Raw genomic sequence first — 18,982 nt, 5'->3', positions numbered from 1 at the left:
TACAATTTAAATCTGTAATTTAATAGGGTGGAAAGAGTCGTTTTTCCGTGAAACAATTGTGGTGGAGAAAAAGAAACAGCAAGTAAGGTGAAACAGATCTGAGAATAGGGTCTCAGAGAATTCCTCTTGATTAAACAGATCTGAGAATAGGGTCTTAGAGAATTCCTCTTGATTAAACAGATCTGAAAATAGGGTCTCAGAGAATTCCTCTTGATTAAACAGATCTGAGAATAGGGTCTCAGAGAATTCCTCTTGATTAAACAGATCTGAAAATAGGGTCTCAGAGAATTCCTCTTGATTAAACAGATCTGAGAATAGGGTCTCAGAGAATTCCTCTTGATTAAAAGCTTTTAACTGCAGGAGTGAAATGACTATGCTTGTTTTCTCGATTTGGAATTGGGACCAAGAAGTATAGTAGAATCCAAGTTCATCTGAAACTGCAGGACTTGTTTGACCTCCCATACTTACCAAGAGCTTGTGGGTGATCATCAGATGTGGTTACCGCGATAAAGAGACGTTTGTAATTCCTGGAACCAGTTAGAACAGTTTACATAAAACTCGAAACTACCGGCAAAGCATTGGGAAATCTCATCACATATTGGACCAGGAAATAGCTTGAGAGGAGTTCTGCCAGGAGGCGCTGCATGCAGTCAGGTGACTGACGACGTTTTAAGGCAAACAGGAATGTGGACTATTGATACTTCTAGGGACTACATGAAGGTGATAGATAGTGAATGTCTTCCAGATAACATATATATATATATATATACATCTGCATTACTCCACTGATCTTGGCCACATCTAACCTTTCTGACAAATATTAGAAATTTTAGGTCATAAAAGTTGGTGTTTTTGGTATTTGTGCCATTTGCAGAATGTAAAGCTAACTATGAACTGTTGTATTCACTGCCACAGTTATAATTTTGTGGGCACGAGCAGTTGAACCAGTTGCAAGATCAAAATGCCAGAAGGAACTTACAACCCTTACTTTTTGATCAATCTAGAGGAGTTTCATGGTAAAATATTTATAGGATGTTTCATGTTAGTTACTTGATGTTTTACAACTACAGATTGCGGCTTTGCTTGGCTGAAGAAATAGGCTAAAGGATAATAGAAATTCTTACCTTCTGAGTTATAGAGTGGATCTAATGAAGAATATGTGTGGTGAAGGTTGCACAGGATCCATAGTAATACACCACTGGTGATTCGTGTTTCGTTTTATGATTATCAGGTATTCTGATATTCCTAGAACACCGAAAACATTTTACAATCCGTTTTTTTTTCAGGTTGGAATTTGTGGTGAAGCTTCACATATGTTAACCAGAGAAACAGCTTGAAACTTCACGTATTGTGTTCGTGTGTGTGAGAGAGAGCCTTTGGGTTCCGTTTTTACCCAATACAACTCTTTCACATCTGGCACATCTGTGCCTGCATTACAGATATAGAGTGATGAAGTTGTAATAGTAAACAACCCAACAAATAACATGGACTGTGATAACAACTGGCGAAAAGGTCCTTTTTTCGCTGAATCTTAATTGAAATATTTTTCTTATGACGTCATATATGGTGAGTAATACAACCTATAACTAGCAATACTGTAGTATATTACATGGAAGATACTTTTCATAAACTGCTGTATATCAGCCATTGTTTGATGAGTTCCAAGCAAGTCACTTTACACATGTTCTTGTATATCAATCATCGTTTGTGTTCCATGAAAAACACTGCATGAACACCTATATGTCAACCATTGTTTGGTGAGTTCCAGCCAAAACACTTTACAGGAACTGCTGTACGCTTGAAATTGTTAGTTGTGTGACAAGAAACATCTATGTATGAAATGCTAAAAATAAGCAAATATTTGATGTGTTTCAATAAACTGTTGTATATAACGTGGACTGTTTAAATTACTGTTAGCTGAATATCAAATAAAACAAAACATTTAAACCACTATTAAACAACTCACACAGCTTGTTTCCTTTTACTGACGTGTTCCAAATAAAACACCGTTTAAATCGTTGCAAACCAACGAGTATCACGTGCGTGTGTTACAGAGAAAACACCGTCTATAAACCGTTGTATACTAACTACGTAGATGTGTTCCAACCAATATGTGGAATAGACAGGTGCATATTAACCACTCACTGAGCATAAAAAACGTTGGAAGCCAAGTAATTTTACACATGTTCGAATAAAAGTTTTATACTTCCTTAGATGTTACCAGTTTTCAGATATGTCCCTCACAAAACACTGTTTATAAAGTGCTGCACATCAACCACTTTTCGGCGCGTTCCAAACAGATTGAGATGTAAAAGTAGTAGGACTAATAATAGTAGTAATAAATCATAGTAGATTGCACACGTTGCTTTCAACATTCAGTTCAATTAGTCCATTACTGATTTCGAATTAGAAGTGTGCAAAATAGCATTTTTAGATTTATTGTTTGTTTGACACATGTTAGTGCTTAAGATGCCTTGAACGCGCAAGCAGACGAACGTCTGCTCAAAATACTATTTATATGCGCTTCAAAAAATCTGGAGTCTAGTATGATTTATTAGCACTATTATTAGACCCTGTTGGTTTCATTGTTTTACCGGCTTCTGGGGTTTAGAACCGTTTATATGTTTTGAATAGACTTTTGTCTGCCTCGTATTGTTGCTCAGAAGACTTGTTCAATACCAGAACTGGTCAGTTTGGCTGGACGCACGAGGTGATAAAAATAGTCTTAAGTTCCTATTCTTAGATGACTCTAATTTGAAATCCGTAACAGTATAATTACAAAGAATGTGAATAAACTTTCCCGTGTGCTAGTGGGAATTTTCATTACTATTATGAGGCCTGTTGATGCTACTACTTCGTATACCAGTCACTGTTAGTCATGTTTAAAGATTATTAATGGATATAAAGAATAACATTCATTGTTATTAGTTGCGTTATAACCTAAATATTGTATATAAGTTACTAAACTTTAAAAGTGCTTTGTTGTGTTAAGTACAACATTGGGTATAACTGCAACATATCAACTACCATTATATTTTTATATTAAGAGTAGAACAATTTGTATCAAGTGTTACTTATCAACCACTTTTTGGCATGTTCGGAACAAGACGGGAATTTAATTATGTAACTAGAAATGGGCCAGTGTTATATGTTTCTTACCAAAGCTTTGTTTATAAATTATTAGCAAATAAACGCCGATGACCGTGTTTTAAGTAAAAACTGTATAAACTGTTATTTTATGTTAAACGTTTCTAGATGTTTTCCTAAACGAAACAATAGTTATAATCTGTTGCTTTTCAACCATGTTTAGACGTGTTCCAAGCAAAACATTTTGTATTAACTACCGTTAGTTATGTTTCAAACTAAATAACGCAAATCAAGTTCTGCTATGGGTGTTTGAACCAAAGAGTCGTTTCTAAGCTCATTGCGTGGAAACTGCTACATTGTTACATTCGAAGCCAGGCGCTGAATAAATTTCTCTAACACAAGCGTTGTAGGAAGTGTTTAAAATATTGTATATTTTTTTCCAGTCGTACGAATTTGAAGGATATAATTGGTAACAAAATGCATAAAAATAGTCGAGAAAATTCTATGGTCGGTACAAACTATTCTTGGATAAACATTGCTACATCTACAGACCAGTACTTACAACAGCTATATTAATCATTCACCTTATATGTGTGCATGTTACATGTCAAACATAGCTAATGGTCTATCTATATTACTGTAAAGAGAAGCTTCAGCGACATTGTGAAACTAACTTGTACATTGTGCAGTGTCTTTCATCAGATCTGATTAACTAATCAGGTCGCTTAGAGTTTCAATGAATTCCAGATTATTCTCTCTCTGACCTGCATGTCAAATATTATATGATTACGAAAGATTACCACACTGCATGATGTTTCTTAATTGGGAATTATAATACATTTAACATGCAATCCTCTGACAAGAAAAAGCCAATCTCACCATATATATTAAGGGGAATTTTATGCTGTAAAACCCGGCATGACAGGGTGTTTATGTCGCTCGACTTGTAATCTGAGGGTCGCGGGTTCAAATTCTTGTCACCTCAAAACAACCGTGGGGGCACTATAATGTGATGGTAAATCCCACTATTCGTTGGTAAAAGAATAGTCTTAAAAGTTTGGTGGCGGGTGGTGATGACTAGCTCCCTTCCTTCCAGTCTTGCATTACTAAATTAGGGACGACTAGAGCTGATAGTCCTAGTGTAGCTTTACACGAAATTCAGAAAATAAAATCAAACAAATGAATTTTAAAAATCAGTTAAGTTTCATTAATTACTTTGTAACTGGTTTTAGCATTTATTGGTTTACGGGTCGTTAAAGGTAAAATAATGTGTCTTATATACGGTGATTATCAATAAATGTAGTGCTGGTTTATGCTTAATGAATTATGGTTACTATAATATGGTTATTGTTAACTAAAACGTCATATAATCGTTCACTTATGTCAGGTGACAGTAAACGACAGGTAATATGGTTGGTTGTGTTTGTTTGTTTTTTACTTGTATAAGATTTATTTATATTTTGAATAATAGATCTACACCTAGTTATTGGTTTGTGTTTTGTAGTTACTAATAAATGGCGAAAAAAAGGTATATCGTGCCTATTAAATGTCCAATGGCTATTATTGTATTTCAGGTATAAGTCAAGAAATTAATAAATGGGTGATTACTGTTTTAAAACTGGTATGTTTTACATACAACTAGTAACAAGTCGTTTAGCTCTCCTTATAGACGCTAAACAGACTCGGTAGAAACGACATATAAATAACAACCCGTTGGAACATGGCTGCTCTACAGAGCAGCTTGCATAACAGGCTTAGGGCATTAAACTTAACAGTACCGTTGATACTTGGATGATCTACAGAGCAGTTTACATAAGGGAACATAATTAGAACATTAAAATTAACAGTACCATTATAACTTGGATGATCTACAGAGCAGTTTACATAAGGGAACATAATTAGAACATTAAACTTAACAGTACCGTTGATACTTGGATGATCTACAGAGCAGTTTACATAAGGGAACATAATTAGAACATTAAACTTAACAGTACCATTATAACTTGGATGATCTACAGAGCAGTTTACATAAGGGAACATAATTAGAACATTAAACTTAACAGTACCGTTGTAACTTGGATGATCTACAGAGCAGTTTACATAAGGGAACATAATTAGAACATTAAACTTAACAGTACCGTTGAAACTTGGATGATCTACAGAGCAGTTTACATAAGGGAACATAATTAGAACATTAAACTTAACAGTACCGTTGAAACTTGGATGATCTACAGAGCAGTTTACATAAAGAAACATAATTAGAACATTAAACTTAACAGTACCGTTGAAACTTGGATGATCTACAGAGCAGTTTACATAAGGGAACATAATTAGAACATTAAACTTAACAGTACCATTATAACTTGGATGATCTACAGAGCAGTTTACATAAAAGAACATAATTAGAACATTAAACTTAACAGTACCGTTGAAACTTGGATGATCTACAGAGCAGTTTACATAAGGGAACATAATTAGAACATTAAACTTAACAGTACCGTTATAACTTGGATGATCTACAGAGCAGTTTACATAAGGGAACATAATTAGAACATTAAACTTAACAGTACCGTTGAAACTTGGATGATCTACAGAGCAGTTTACATAAGGGAACATAATTAGAACATTAAACTTAACAGTACCGTTGATACTTGGATGATCTACAGAGCAGTTTACATAAGGGAACATAATTAGAACATTAAACTTAACAGTACCGTTGAAACTTGGATGATCTACAGAGCAGTTTACATAAGGGAACATAATTAGAACATTAAACTTAACAGTACCGTTGAAACTTGGATGATCTACAGAGCAGTTTACATAAGGGAACATAATTAGAACATTAAACTTAACAGTACCGTTGAAACTTGGATGATCTACAGAGCAGTTTACATAAGGGAACATAATTAGAACATTAAACTTAACAGTACCATTATAACTTGGATGATCTACAGAGCAGTTTACATAAGGGAACATAATTAGAACATTAAACTTAACAGTACCGTTGAAACTTGGATGATCTACAGAGCAGTTTACATAAGGGAACATAATTAGAACATTAAACTTAACAGTACCGTTGAAACTTGGATGATCTACAGAGCAGTTTACATAAGGGAACATAATTAGAACATAAACTTAACATACCGTTATAGAACATTAAAACATAATTAGAACATTAAACTTAACAGTACCGTTGATACTTGGATGATCTACAGAGCAGTTTACATAAGGGAACATAATTAGAACATTAAACTTAACAGTACCGTTGAAACTTGGATGCTCTACAGAGCAGTTTACATAAGGAACATAATTAGAACATTAAACTTAACAGTACCGTTGAGGATGATCTACAGAGCAGTTTACATAAGGGAACATAATTAGAACATTAAACTTAACAGTACCGTTGAAACTTGGATGATCTACAGAGCAGTTTACATAAGGGAACATAATTAGAACATTAAACTTAACAGTACCGTTGAAACTTGGATGATCTACAGAGCAGTTTACATAAGGGAACATAATTAGAACATTAAACTTAACAGTACCGTTGAAACTTGGATGATCTACAGAGCAGTTTACATAAGGGAACATAATTAGAACATTAAACTTAACAGTACCGTTGAAACTTGGATGATCTACAGAGCAGTTTACATAAGGGAACATAATTAGAACATTAAACTTAACAGTACCGTTGAAACTTGGATGATCTACAGAGCAGTTTACATAAGGGAACATAATTAGAACATTAAACTTAACAGTACCGTTGAAACTTGGATGATCTACAGAGCAGTTTACATAAGGGAACATAATTAGAACATTAAACTTAACAGTACCGTTGAAACTTGGATGATCTACAGAGCAGTTTACATAAGGGAACATAATTAGAACATTAAACTTAACAGTACCGTTGAAACTTGGATGATCTACAGAGCAGTTTACATAAGGGAACATAATTAGAACATTAAACTTAACAGTACCGTTGAAACTTGGATGATCTACAGAGCAGTTTACATAAGGGAACATAATTAGAACATTAAACTTAACAGTACCGTTGAAACTTGGATGATCTACAGAGCAGTTTACATAAGGGAACATAATTAGAACATTAAACTTAACAGTACCGTTGAAACTTGGATGATCTACAGAGCAGTTTACATAAGGGAACATAATTAGAACATTAAACTTAACAGTACCGTTGAAACTTGGATGATCTACAGAGCAGTTTACATAAGGGAACATAATTAGAACATTAAACTTAACAGTACCGTTGAAACTTGGATGATCTACAGAGCAGTTTACATAAGGGAACATAATTAGAACATTAAACTTAACAGTACCGTTGAAACTTGGATGATCTACAGAGCAGTTTACATAAGGGAACATAATTAGAACATTAAACTTAACAGTACCGTTGAAACTTGGATGATCTACAGAGCAGTTTACATAAGGGAACATAATTAGAACATTAAACTTAACAGTACCGTTGAAACTTGGATGATCTACAGAGCAGTTTACATAAGGGAACATAATTAGAACATTAAACTTACAGAGCGTTGTTTACATACATAAGGGAACATAATTAGAACATTAAACTTAACAGTACCGTTGAAACTTGGATGATCTACAGAGCAGTTTACATAAGGGAACATAATTAGAACATTAAACTTAACAGTACCGTTGAAACTTGGATGATCTACAGAGCAGTTTACATAAGGGAACATAATTAGAACATTAAACTTAACAGTACCGTTGAAACTTGGATGATCTACAGAGCAGTTTACATAAGGGAACATAATTAGAACATTAAACTTAACAGTACCGTTGAAACTTGGATGATCTACAGAGCAGTTTACATAAGGGAACATAATTAGAACATTAAACTTAACAGTACCGTTGAAACTTGGATGATCTACAGAGCAGTTTACATAAGGGAACATAATTAGAACATTAAACTTAACAGTACCGTTGAAACTTGGATGATCTACAGAGCAGTTTACATAAGGGAACATAATTAGAACATTAAACTTAACAGTACCGTTGAAACTTGGATGATCTACAGAGCAGTTTACATAAGGGAACATAATTAGAACATTAAACTTAACAGTACCGTTGAAACTTGGATGATCTACAGAGCAGTTTACATAAGGGAACATAATTAGAACATTAAACTTAACAGTACCGTTGAAACTTGGATGATCTACAGAGCAGTTTACATAAGGGAACATAATTAGAACATTAAACTTAACAGTACCGTTGAAACTTGGATGATCTACAGAGCAGTTTACATAAGGGAACATAATTAGAACATTAAACTTAACAGTACCGTTGAAACTTGGATGATCTACAGAGCAGTTTACATAAGGGAACATAATTAGAACATTAAACTTAACAGTACCGTTGAAACTTGGATGATCTACAGAGCAGTTTACATAAGGGAACATAATTAGAACATTAAACTTAACAGTACCGTTGAAACTTGGATGATCTACAGAGCAGTTTACATAAGGGAACATAATTAGAACATTAAACTTAACAGTACCGTTGAAACTTGGATGATCTACAGAGCAGTTTACATAAGGGAACATAATTAGAACATTAAACTTAACAGTACCGTTGAAACTTGGATGATCTACAGAGCAGTTTACATAAGGGAACATAATTAGAACATTAAACTTAACAGTACCGTTGAAACTTGGATGATCTACAGAGCAGTTTACATAAGGGAACATAATTAGAACATTAAACTTAACAGTACCGTTGAAACTTGGATGATCTACAGAGCAGTTTACATAAGGGAACATAATTAGAACATTAAACTTAACAGTACCGTTGAAACTTGGATGATCTTACAGAGCAGTTTACATAAGGGAACATAATTAGAACATTAAACTTAACAGTACCGTTGAAACTTGGATGATCTACAGAGCAGTTTACATAAGGGAACATAATTAGAACATTAAACTTAACAGTACCGTTGAAACTTGGATGATCTACAGAGCAGTTTACATAAGGGAACATAATTAGAACATTAAACTTAACAGTACCGTTGAAACTTGGATGATCTACAGAGCAGTTTACATAAGGGAACATAATTAGAACATTAAACTTAACAGTACCGTTGAAACTTGGATGATCTACAGAGCAGTTTACATAAGGGAACATAATTAGAACATTAAACTTAACAGTACCGTTGAAACTTGGATGATCTACAGAGCAGTTTACATAAGGGAACATAATTAGAACATTAAACTTAACAGTACCGTTGAAACTTGGATGATCTACAGAGCAGTTTACATAAGGGAACATAATTAGAACATTAAACTTAACAGTACCGTTGAAACTTGGATGATCTACAGAGCAGTTTACATAAGGGAACATAATTAGAACATTAAACTTAACAGTACCGTTGAAACTTGGATGATCTACAGAGCAGTTTACATAAGGGAACATAATTAGAACATTAAACTTAACAGTACCGTTGAAACTTGGATGATCTACAGAGCAGTTTACATAAGGGAACATAATTAGAACATTAAACTTAACAGTACCGTTGAAACTTGGATGATCTACAGAGCAGTTTACATAAGGGAACATAATTAGAACATTAAACTTAACAGTACCGTTGAAACTTGGATGATCTACAGAGCAGTTTACATAAGGGAACATAATTAGAACATTAAACTTAACAGTACCGTTGAAACTTGGATGATCTACAGAGCAGTTTACATAAGGGAACATAATTAGAACATTAAACTTAACAGTACCGTTGAAACTTGGATGATCTACAGAGCAGTTTACATAAGGGAACATAATTAGAACATTAAACTTAACAGTACCGTTGAAACTTGGATGATCTACAGAGCAGTTTACATAAGGGAACATAATTAGAACATTAAACTTAACAGTACCGTTGAAACTTGGATGATCTACAGAGCAGTTTACATAAGGGAACATAATTAGAACATTAAACTTAGTACCGCAGTTTACATAAGGGAACATAATTAGAACATTAAACTTAACAGTACCGTTGAAACTTGGATGATCTACAGAGCAGTTTACATAAGGGAACATAATTAGAACATTAAACTTAACAGTACCGTTGAAACTTGGATGATCTACAGAGCAGTTTACATAAGGGAACATAATTAGAACATTAAACTTAACAGTACCGTTGAAACTTGGATGATCTACAGAGCAGTTTACATAAGGGAACATAATTAGAACATTAAACTTAACAGTACCGTTGAAACTTGGATGATCTACAGAGCAGTTTACATAAGGGAACATAATTAGAACATTAAACTTAACAGTACCGTTGAAACTTGGATGATCTACAGAGCAGTTTACATAAGGGAACATAATTAGAACATTAAACTTAACAGTACCGTTGAAACTTGGATGATCTACAGAGCAGTTTACATAAGGGAACATAATTAGAACATTAAACTTAACAGTACCGTTGAAACTTGGATGATCTACAGAGCAGTTTACATAGGGAACATAATTAGAACATTAAACTTAACAGTACCGTTGAAACTTGGATGATCTACAGAGCAGTTTACATAAGGGAACATAATTAGAACATTAAACTTAACAGTACCGTTGAAACTTGGATGATCTACAGAGCAGTTTACATAAGGGAACATAATTAGAACATTAAACTTAACAGTACCGTTGAAACTTGGATGATCTACAGAGCAGTTTACATAAGGGAACATAATTAGAACATTAAACTTAACAGTACCGTTGAAACTTGGATGATCTACAGAGCAGTTTACATAAGGGAACATAATTAGAACATTAAACTTAACAGTACCGTTGAAACTTGGATGATCTACAGAGCAGTTTACATAAGGGAACATAATTAGAACATTAAACTTAACAGTACCGTTGAAACTTGGATGATCTACAGAGCAGTTTACATAAGGGAACATAATTAGAACATTAAACTTAACAGTACCGTTGAAACTTGGATGATCTACAGAGCAGTTTACATAAGGGAACATAATTAGAACATTAAACTTAACAGTACCGTTGAAACTTGGATGATCTACAGAGCAGTTTACATAAGGGAACATAATTAGAACATTAAACTTAACAGTACCGTTGAAACTTGGATGATCTACAGAGCAGTTTACATAAGGGAACATAATTAGAACATTAAACTTAACAGTACCGTTGAAACTTGGATGATCTACAGAGCAGTTTACATAAGGGAACATAATTAGAACATTAAACTTAACAGTACCGTTGAAACTTGGATGATCTACAGAGCAGTTTACATAAGGGAACATAATTAGAACATTAAACTTAACAGTACCGTTGAAACTTGGATGATCTACAGAGCAGTTTACATAAGGGAACATAATTAGAACATTAAACTTAACAGTACCGTTGAAACTTGGATGATCTACAGAGCAGTTTACATAAGGGAACATAATTAGAACATTAAACTTAACAGTACCGTTGAAACTTGGATGATCTACAGAGCAGTTTACATAAGGGAACATAATTAGAACATTAAACTTAACAGTACCGTTGAAACTTGGATGATCTACAGAGCAGTTTACATAAGGGAACATAATTAGAACATTAAACTTAACAGTACCGTTGAAACTTGGATGATCTACAGAGCAGTTTACATAAGGGAACATAATTAGAACATTAAACTTAACAGTACCGTTGAAACTTGGATGATCTACAGAGCAGTTTACATAAGGGAACATAATTAGAACATTAAACTTAACAGTACCGTTGAAACTTGGATGATCTACAGAGCAGTTTACATAAGGGAACATAATTAGAACATTAAACTTAACAGTACCGTTGAAACTTGGATGATCTACAGAGCAGTTTACATAAGGGAACATAATTAGAACATTAAACTTAACAGTACCGTTGAAACTTGGATGATCTACAGAGCAGTTTACATAAGGGAACATAATTAGAACATTAAACTTAACAGTACCGTTGAAACTTGGATGATCTACAGAGCAGTTTACATAAGGGAACATAATTAGAACATTAAACTTAACAGTACCGTTGAAACTTGGATGATCTACAGAGCAGTTTACATAAGGGAACATAATTAGAACATTAAACTTAACAGTACCGTTGAAACTTGGATGATCTACAGAGCAGTTTACATAAGGGAACATAATTAGAACATTAAACTTAACAGTACCGTTGAAACTTGGATGATCTACAGAGCAGTTTACATAAGGGAACATAATTAGAACATTAAACTTAACAGTACCGTTGAAACTTGGATGATCTACAGAGCAGTTTACATAAGGGAACATAATTAGAACATTAAACTTAACAGTACCGTTGAAACTTGGATGATCTACAGAGCAGTTTACATAAGGGAACATAATTAGAACATTAAACTTAACAGTACCGTTGAAACTTGGATGATCTACAGAGCAGTTTACATAAGGGAACATAATTAGAACATTAAACTTAACAGTACCGTTGAAACTTGGATGATCTACAGAGCAGTTTACATAAGGGAACATAATTAGAACATTAAACTTAACAGTACCGTTGAAACTTGGATGATCTACAGAGCAGTTTACATAAGGGAACATAATTAGAACATTAAACTTAACAGTACCGTTGAAACTTGGATGATCTACAGAGCAGTTTACATAAGGGAACATAATTAGAACATTAAACTTAACAGTACCGTTGAAACTTGGATGATCTACAGAGCAGTTTACATAAGGGAACATAATTAGAACATTAAACTTAACAGTACCGTTGAAACTTGGATGATCTACAGAGCAGTTTACATAAGGGAACATAATTAGAACATTAAACTTAACAGTACCGTTGAAACTTGGATGATCTACAGAGCAGTTTACATAAGGGAACATAATTAGAACATTAAACTTAACAGTACCGTTGAAACTTGGATGATCTACAGAGCAGTTTACATAAGGGAACATAATTAGAACATTAAACTTAACAGTACCGTTGAAACTTGGATGATCTACAGAGCAGTTTACATAAGGGAACATAATTAGAACATTAAACTTAACAGTACCGTTGAAACTTGGATGATCTACAGAGCAGTTTACATAAGGGAACATAATTAGAACATTAAACTTAACAGTACCGTTGAAACTTGGATGATCTACAGAGCAGTTTACATAAGGGAACATAATTAGAACATTAAACTTAACAGTACCGTTGAAACTTGGATGATCTACAGAGCAGTTTACATAAGGGAACATAATTAGAACATTAAACTTAACAGTACCGTTGAAACTTGGATGATCTACAGAGCAGTTTACATAAGGGAACATAATTAGAACATTAAACTTAACAGTACCGTTGAAACTTGGATGATCTACAGAGCAGTTTACATAAGGGAACATAATTAGAACATTAAACTTAACAGTACCGTTGAAACTTGGATGATCTACAGAGCAGTTTACATAAGGGAACATAATTAGAACATTAAACTTAACAGTACCGTTGAAACTTGGATGATCTACAGAGCAGTTTACATAAGGGAACATAATTAGAACATTAAACTTAACAGTACCGTTGAAACTTGGATGATCTACAGAGCAGTTTACATAAGGGAACATAATTAGAACATTAAACTTAACAGTACCGTTGAAACTTGGATGATCTACAGAGCAGTTTACATAAGGGAACATAATTAGAACATTAAACTTAACAGTACCGTTGAAACTTGGATGATCTACAGAGCAGTTTACATAAGGGAACATAATTAGAACATTAAACTTAACAGTACCGTTGAAACTTGGATGATCTACAGAGCAGTTTACATAAGGGAACATAATTAGAACATTAAACTTAACAGTACCGTTGAAACTTGGATGATCTACAGAGCAGTTTACATAAGGGAACATAATTAGAACATTAAACTTAACAGTACCGTTGAAACTTGGATGATCTACAGAGCAGTTTACATAAGGGAACATAATTAGAACATTAAACTTAACAGTACCGTTGAAACTTGGATGATCTACAGAGCAGTTTACATAAGGGAACATAATTAGAACATTAAACTTAACAGTACCGTTGAAACTTGGATGATCTACAGAGCAGTTTACATAAGGGAACATAATTAGAACATTAAACTTAACAGTACCGTTGAACTTGGATGATCTTGGATGATTAAACTTACAGAGCAGTTTACATAAGGGAACATAATTAGAACATTAAACTTAACAGTACCGTTGAAACTTGGATGATCTACAGAGCAGTTTACATAAGGGAACATAATTAGAACATTAAACTTAACAGTACCGTTGAAACTTGGATGATCTACAGAGCAGTTTACATAAGGGAACATAATTAGAACATTAAACTTAACAGTACCGTTGAAACTTGGATGATCTACAGAGCAGTTTACATAAGGGAACATAATTAGAACATTAAACTTAACAGTACCGTTGAAACTTGGATGATCTACAGAGCAGTTTACATAAGGGAACATAATTAGAACATTAAACTTAACAGTACCGTTGAAACTTGGATGATCTACAGAGCAGTTTACATAAGGGAACATAATTAGAACATTAAACTTAACAGTACCGTTGAAACTTGGATGATCTACAGAGCAGTTTACATAAGGGAACATAATTAGAACATTAAACTTAACAGTACCGTTGAAACTTGGATGATCTACAGAGCAGTTTACATAAGGGAACATAATTAGAACATTAAACTTAACAGTACCGTTGAAACTTGGATGATCTACAGAGCAGTTTACATAAGGGAACATAATTAGAACATTAAACTTAACAGTACCGTTGAAACTTGGATGATCTACAGAGCAGTTTACATAAGGGAACATAATTAGAACATTAAACTTAACAGTACCGTTGAAACTTGGATGATCTACAGAGCAGTTTACATAAGGGAACATAATTAGAACATTAAACTTAACAGTACCGTTGAAACTTGGATGATCTACAGAGCAGTTTACATAAGGGAACATAATTAGAACATTAAACTTAACAGTACCGTTGAAACTTGGATGATCTACAGAGCAGTTTACATAAGGGAACATAATTAGAACATTAAACTTAACAGTACCGTTGAAACTTGGATGATCTACAGAGCAGTTTACATAAGGGAACATAATTAGAACATTAAACTTAACAGTACCGTTGAAACTTGGATGATCTACAGAGCAGTTTACATAAGGGAACATAATTAGAACATTAAACTTAACAGTACCGTTGAAACTTGGATGATCTACAGAGCAGTTTACATAAGGGAACATAATTAGAACATTAAACTTAACAGTACCGTTGAAACTTGGATGATCTACAGAGCAGTTTACATAAGGGAACATAATTAGAACATTAAACTTAACAGTACCGTTGAAACTTGGATGATCTACAGAGCAGTTTACATAAGGGAACATAATTAGAACATTAAACTTAACAGTACCGTTGAAACTTGGATGATCTACAGAGCAGTTTACATAAGGGAACATAATTAGAACATTAAACTTAACAGTACCGTTGAAACTTGGATGATCTACAGAGCAGTTTACATAAGGGAACATAATTAGAACATTAAACTTAACAGTACCGTTGAAACTTGGATGATCTACAGAGCAGTTTACATAAGGGAACATAATTAGAACATTAAACTTAACAGTACCGTTGAAACTTGGATGATCTACAGAGCAGTTTACATAAGGGAACATAATTAGAACATTAAACTTAACAGTACCGTTGAAACTTGGATGATCTACAGAGCAGTTTACATAAGGGAACATAATTAGAACATTAAACTTAACAGTACCGTTGAAACTTGGATGATCTACAGAGCAGACATAAGCAGAACATTAAACTTACATACCGTTGAAGGATGATCTACAGAGCAGTTTACATTAATTAGAACATTAAACTTAACAGTACCGTTGAAACTTGGATGATCTACAGAGCAGTTTACATAAGGGAACATAATTAGAACATTAAACTTAACAGTACCGTTGAAACTTGGATGATCTACAGAGCAGTTTACATAAGGGAACATAATTAGAACATTAAACTTAACAGTACCGTTGAAACTTGGATGATCTACAGAGCAGTTTACATAAGGGAACATAATTAGAACATTAAACTTAACAGTACCGTTGAAACTTGGAACATAATTAGAACATTAAACTTAACAGAGCAGAGCAGTTTACATAAGGGAACATAATTAGAACATTAAACTTAACAGTACCGTTGAAACTTGGATGATCTACAGAGCAGTTTACATAAGGGAACATAATTAGAACATTAAACTTAACAGTACCGTTGAAACTTGGATGATCTACAGAGCAGTTTACATAAGGGAACATAATTAGAACATTAAACTTAACAGTACCGTTGAAACTTGGATGATCTACAGAGCAGTTTACATAAGGGAACATAATTAGAACATTAAACTTAACAGTACCGTTGAAACTTGGATGATCTACAGAGCAGTTTACATAAGGGAACATAATTAGAACATTAAACTTAACAGTACCGTTGAAACTTGGATGATCTACAGAGCAGTTTACATAAGGGAACATAATTAGAACATTAAACTTAACAGTACCGTTGAAACTTGGATGATCTACAGAGCAGTTTACATAAGGGAACATAATTAGAACATTAAACTTAACAGTACCGTTGAAACTTGGATGATCTACAGAGCAGTTTACATAAGGGAACATAATTAGAACATTAAACTTAACAGTACCGTTGAAACTTGGATGATCTACAGAGCAGTTTACATAAGGGAACATAATTAGAACATTAAACTTAACAGTACCGTTGAAACTTGGATGATCTACAGAGCAGTTTACATAAGGGAACATAATTAGAACATTAAACTTAACAGTACCGTTGAAACTTGGATGATCTACAGAGCAGTTTACATAAGGGAACATAATTAGAACATTAAACTTAACAGTACCGTTGAAACTTGGATGATCTACAGAGCAGTTTACATAAGGGAACATAATTAGAACATTAAACTTAACAGTACCGTTGAAACTTGGATGATCTACAGAGCAGTTTACATAAGGGAACATAATTAGAACATTAAACTTAACAGTACCGTTGAAACTTGGATGATCTACAGAGCAGTTTACATAAGGGAACATAATTAGAACATTAAACTTAACAGTACCGTTGAAACTTGGATGATCTACAGAGCAGTTTACATAAGGGAACATAATTAGAACATTAAACTTAACAGTACCGTTGAAACTTGGATGATCTACAGAGCAGTTTACATAAGGGAACATAATTAGAACATTAAACTTAACAGTACCGTTGAAACTTGGATGATCTACAGAGCAGTTTACATAAGGGAACATAATTAGAACATTAAACTTAACAGTACCGTTGAAACTTGGATGATCTACAGAGCAGTTTACATAAGGGAACATAATTAGAACATTAAACTTAACAGTACCGTTGAAACTTGGATGATCTACAGAGCAGTTTACATAAGGGAACATAATTAGAACATTAAACTTAACAGTACCGTTGAAACTTGGATGATCTACAGAGCAGTTTACATAAGGGAACATAATTAGAACATTAAACTTAACAGTACCGTTGAAACTTGGATGATCTACAGAGCAGTTTACATAAGGGAACATAATTAGAACATTAAACTTAACAGTACCGTTGAAACTTGGATGATCTACAGAGCAGTTTACATAAGGGAACATAATTAGAACATTAAACTTAACAGTACCGTTGAAACTTGGATGATCTACAGAGCAGTTTACATAAGGGAACATAATTAGAACATTAAACTTAACAGTACCGTTGAAACTTGGATGATCTACAGAGCAGTTTACATAAGGGAACATAATTAGAACATTAAACTTAACAGTACCGTTGAAACTTGGATGATCTACAGAGCAGTTTACATAAGGGAACATAATTAGAACATTAAACTTAACAGTACCGTTGAAACTTGGATGATCTACAGAGCAGTTTACATAAGGGAACATAATTAGAACATTAAACTTAACAGTACCGTTGAAACTTGGATGATCTACAGAGCAGTTTACATAAGGGAACATAATTAGAACATTAAACTTAACAGTACCGTTGAAACTTGGATGATCTACAGAGCAGTTTACATAAGGGAACATAATTAGAACATTAAACTTAACAGTACCGTTGAAACTTGGATGATCTACAGAGCAGTTTACATAAGGGAACATAATTAGAACATTAAACTTAACAGTACCGTTGAAACTTGGATGATCTACAGAGCAGTTTACATAAGGGAACATAATTAGAACATTAAACTTAACAGTACCGTTGAAACTTGGATGATCTACAGAGCAGTTTACATAAGGGAACATAATTAGAACATTAAACTTAACAGTACCGTTGAAACTTGGATGATCTACAGAGCAGTTTACATAAGGGAACATAATTAGAACATTAAACTTAACAGTACCGTTAAACTTAACAGTAAACTTGGATGATCTACAGAGCAGTTTACATAAGGGAACATAATTAGAACATTAAACTTAACAGTACCGTTGAAACTTGGATGATCTACAGAGCAGTTTACATAAGGGAACATAATTAGAACATTAAACTTAACAGTACCGTTGAAACTTGGATGATCTACAGAGCAGTTTACATAAGGGAACATAATTAGAACATTAAACTTAACAGTACCGTTGAAACTTGGATGATCTACAGAGCAGTTTACATAAGGGAACATAATTAGAACATTAAACTTAACAGTACCGTTGAAACTTGGATGATCTACAGAGCAGTTTACATAAGGGAACATAATTAGAACATTAAACTTAACAGTACCGTTGAAACTTGGATGATCTACAGAGCAGTTTACATAAGGTACCGTTGAACATAATTAGAACATTAAA

This window comes from Tachypleus tridentatus, chromosome 7 (assembly GCF_004210375.1).
Source record: "Tachypleus tridentatus isolate NWPU-2018 chromosome 7, ASM421037v1, whole genome shotgun sequence".
NCBI classification, from domain to species: domain Eukaryota; kingdom Metazoa; phylum Arthropoda; class Merostomata; order Xiphosura; family Limulidae; genus Tachypleus; species Tachypleus tridentatus.
This window is presented reverse-complemented; position numbering follows the sequence as displayed.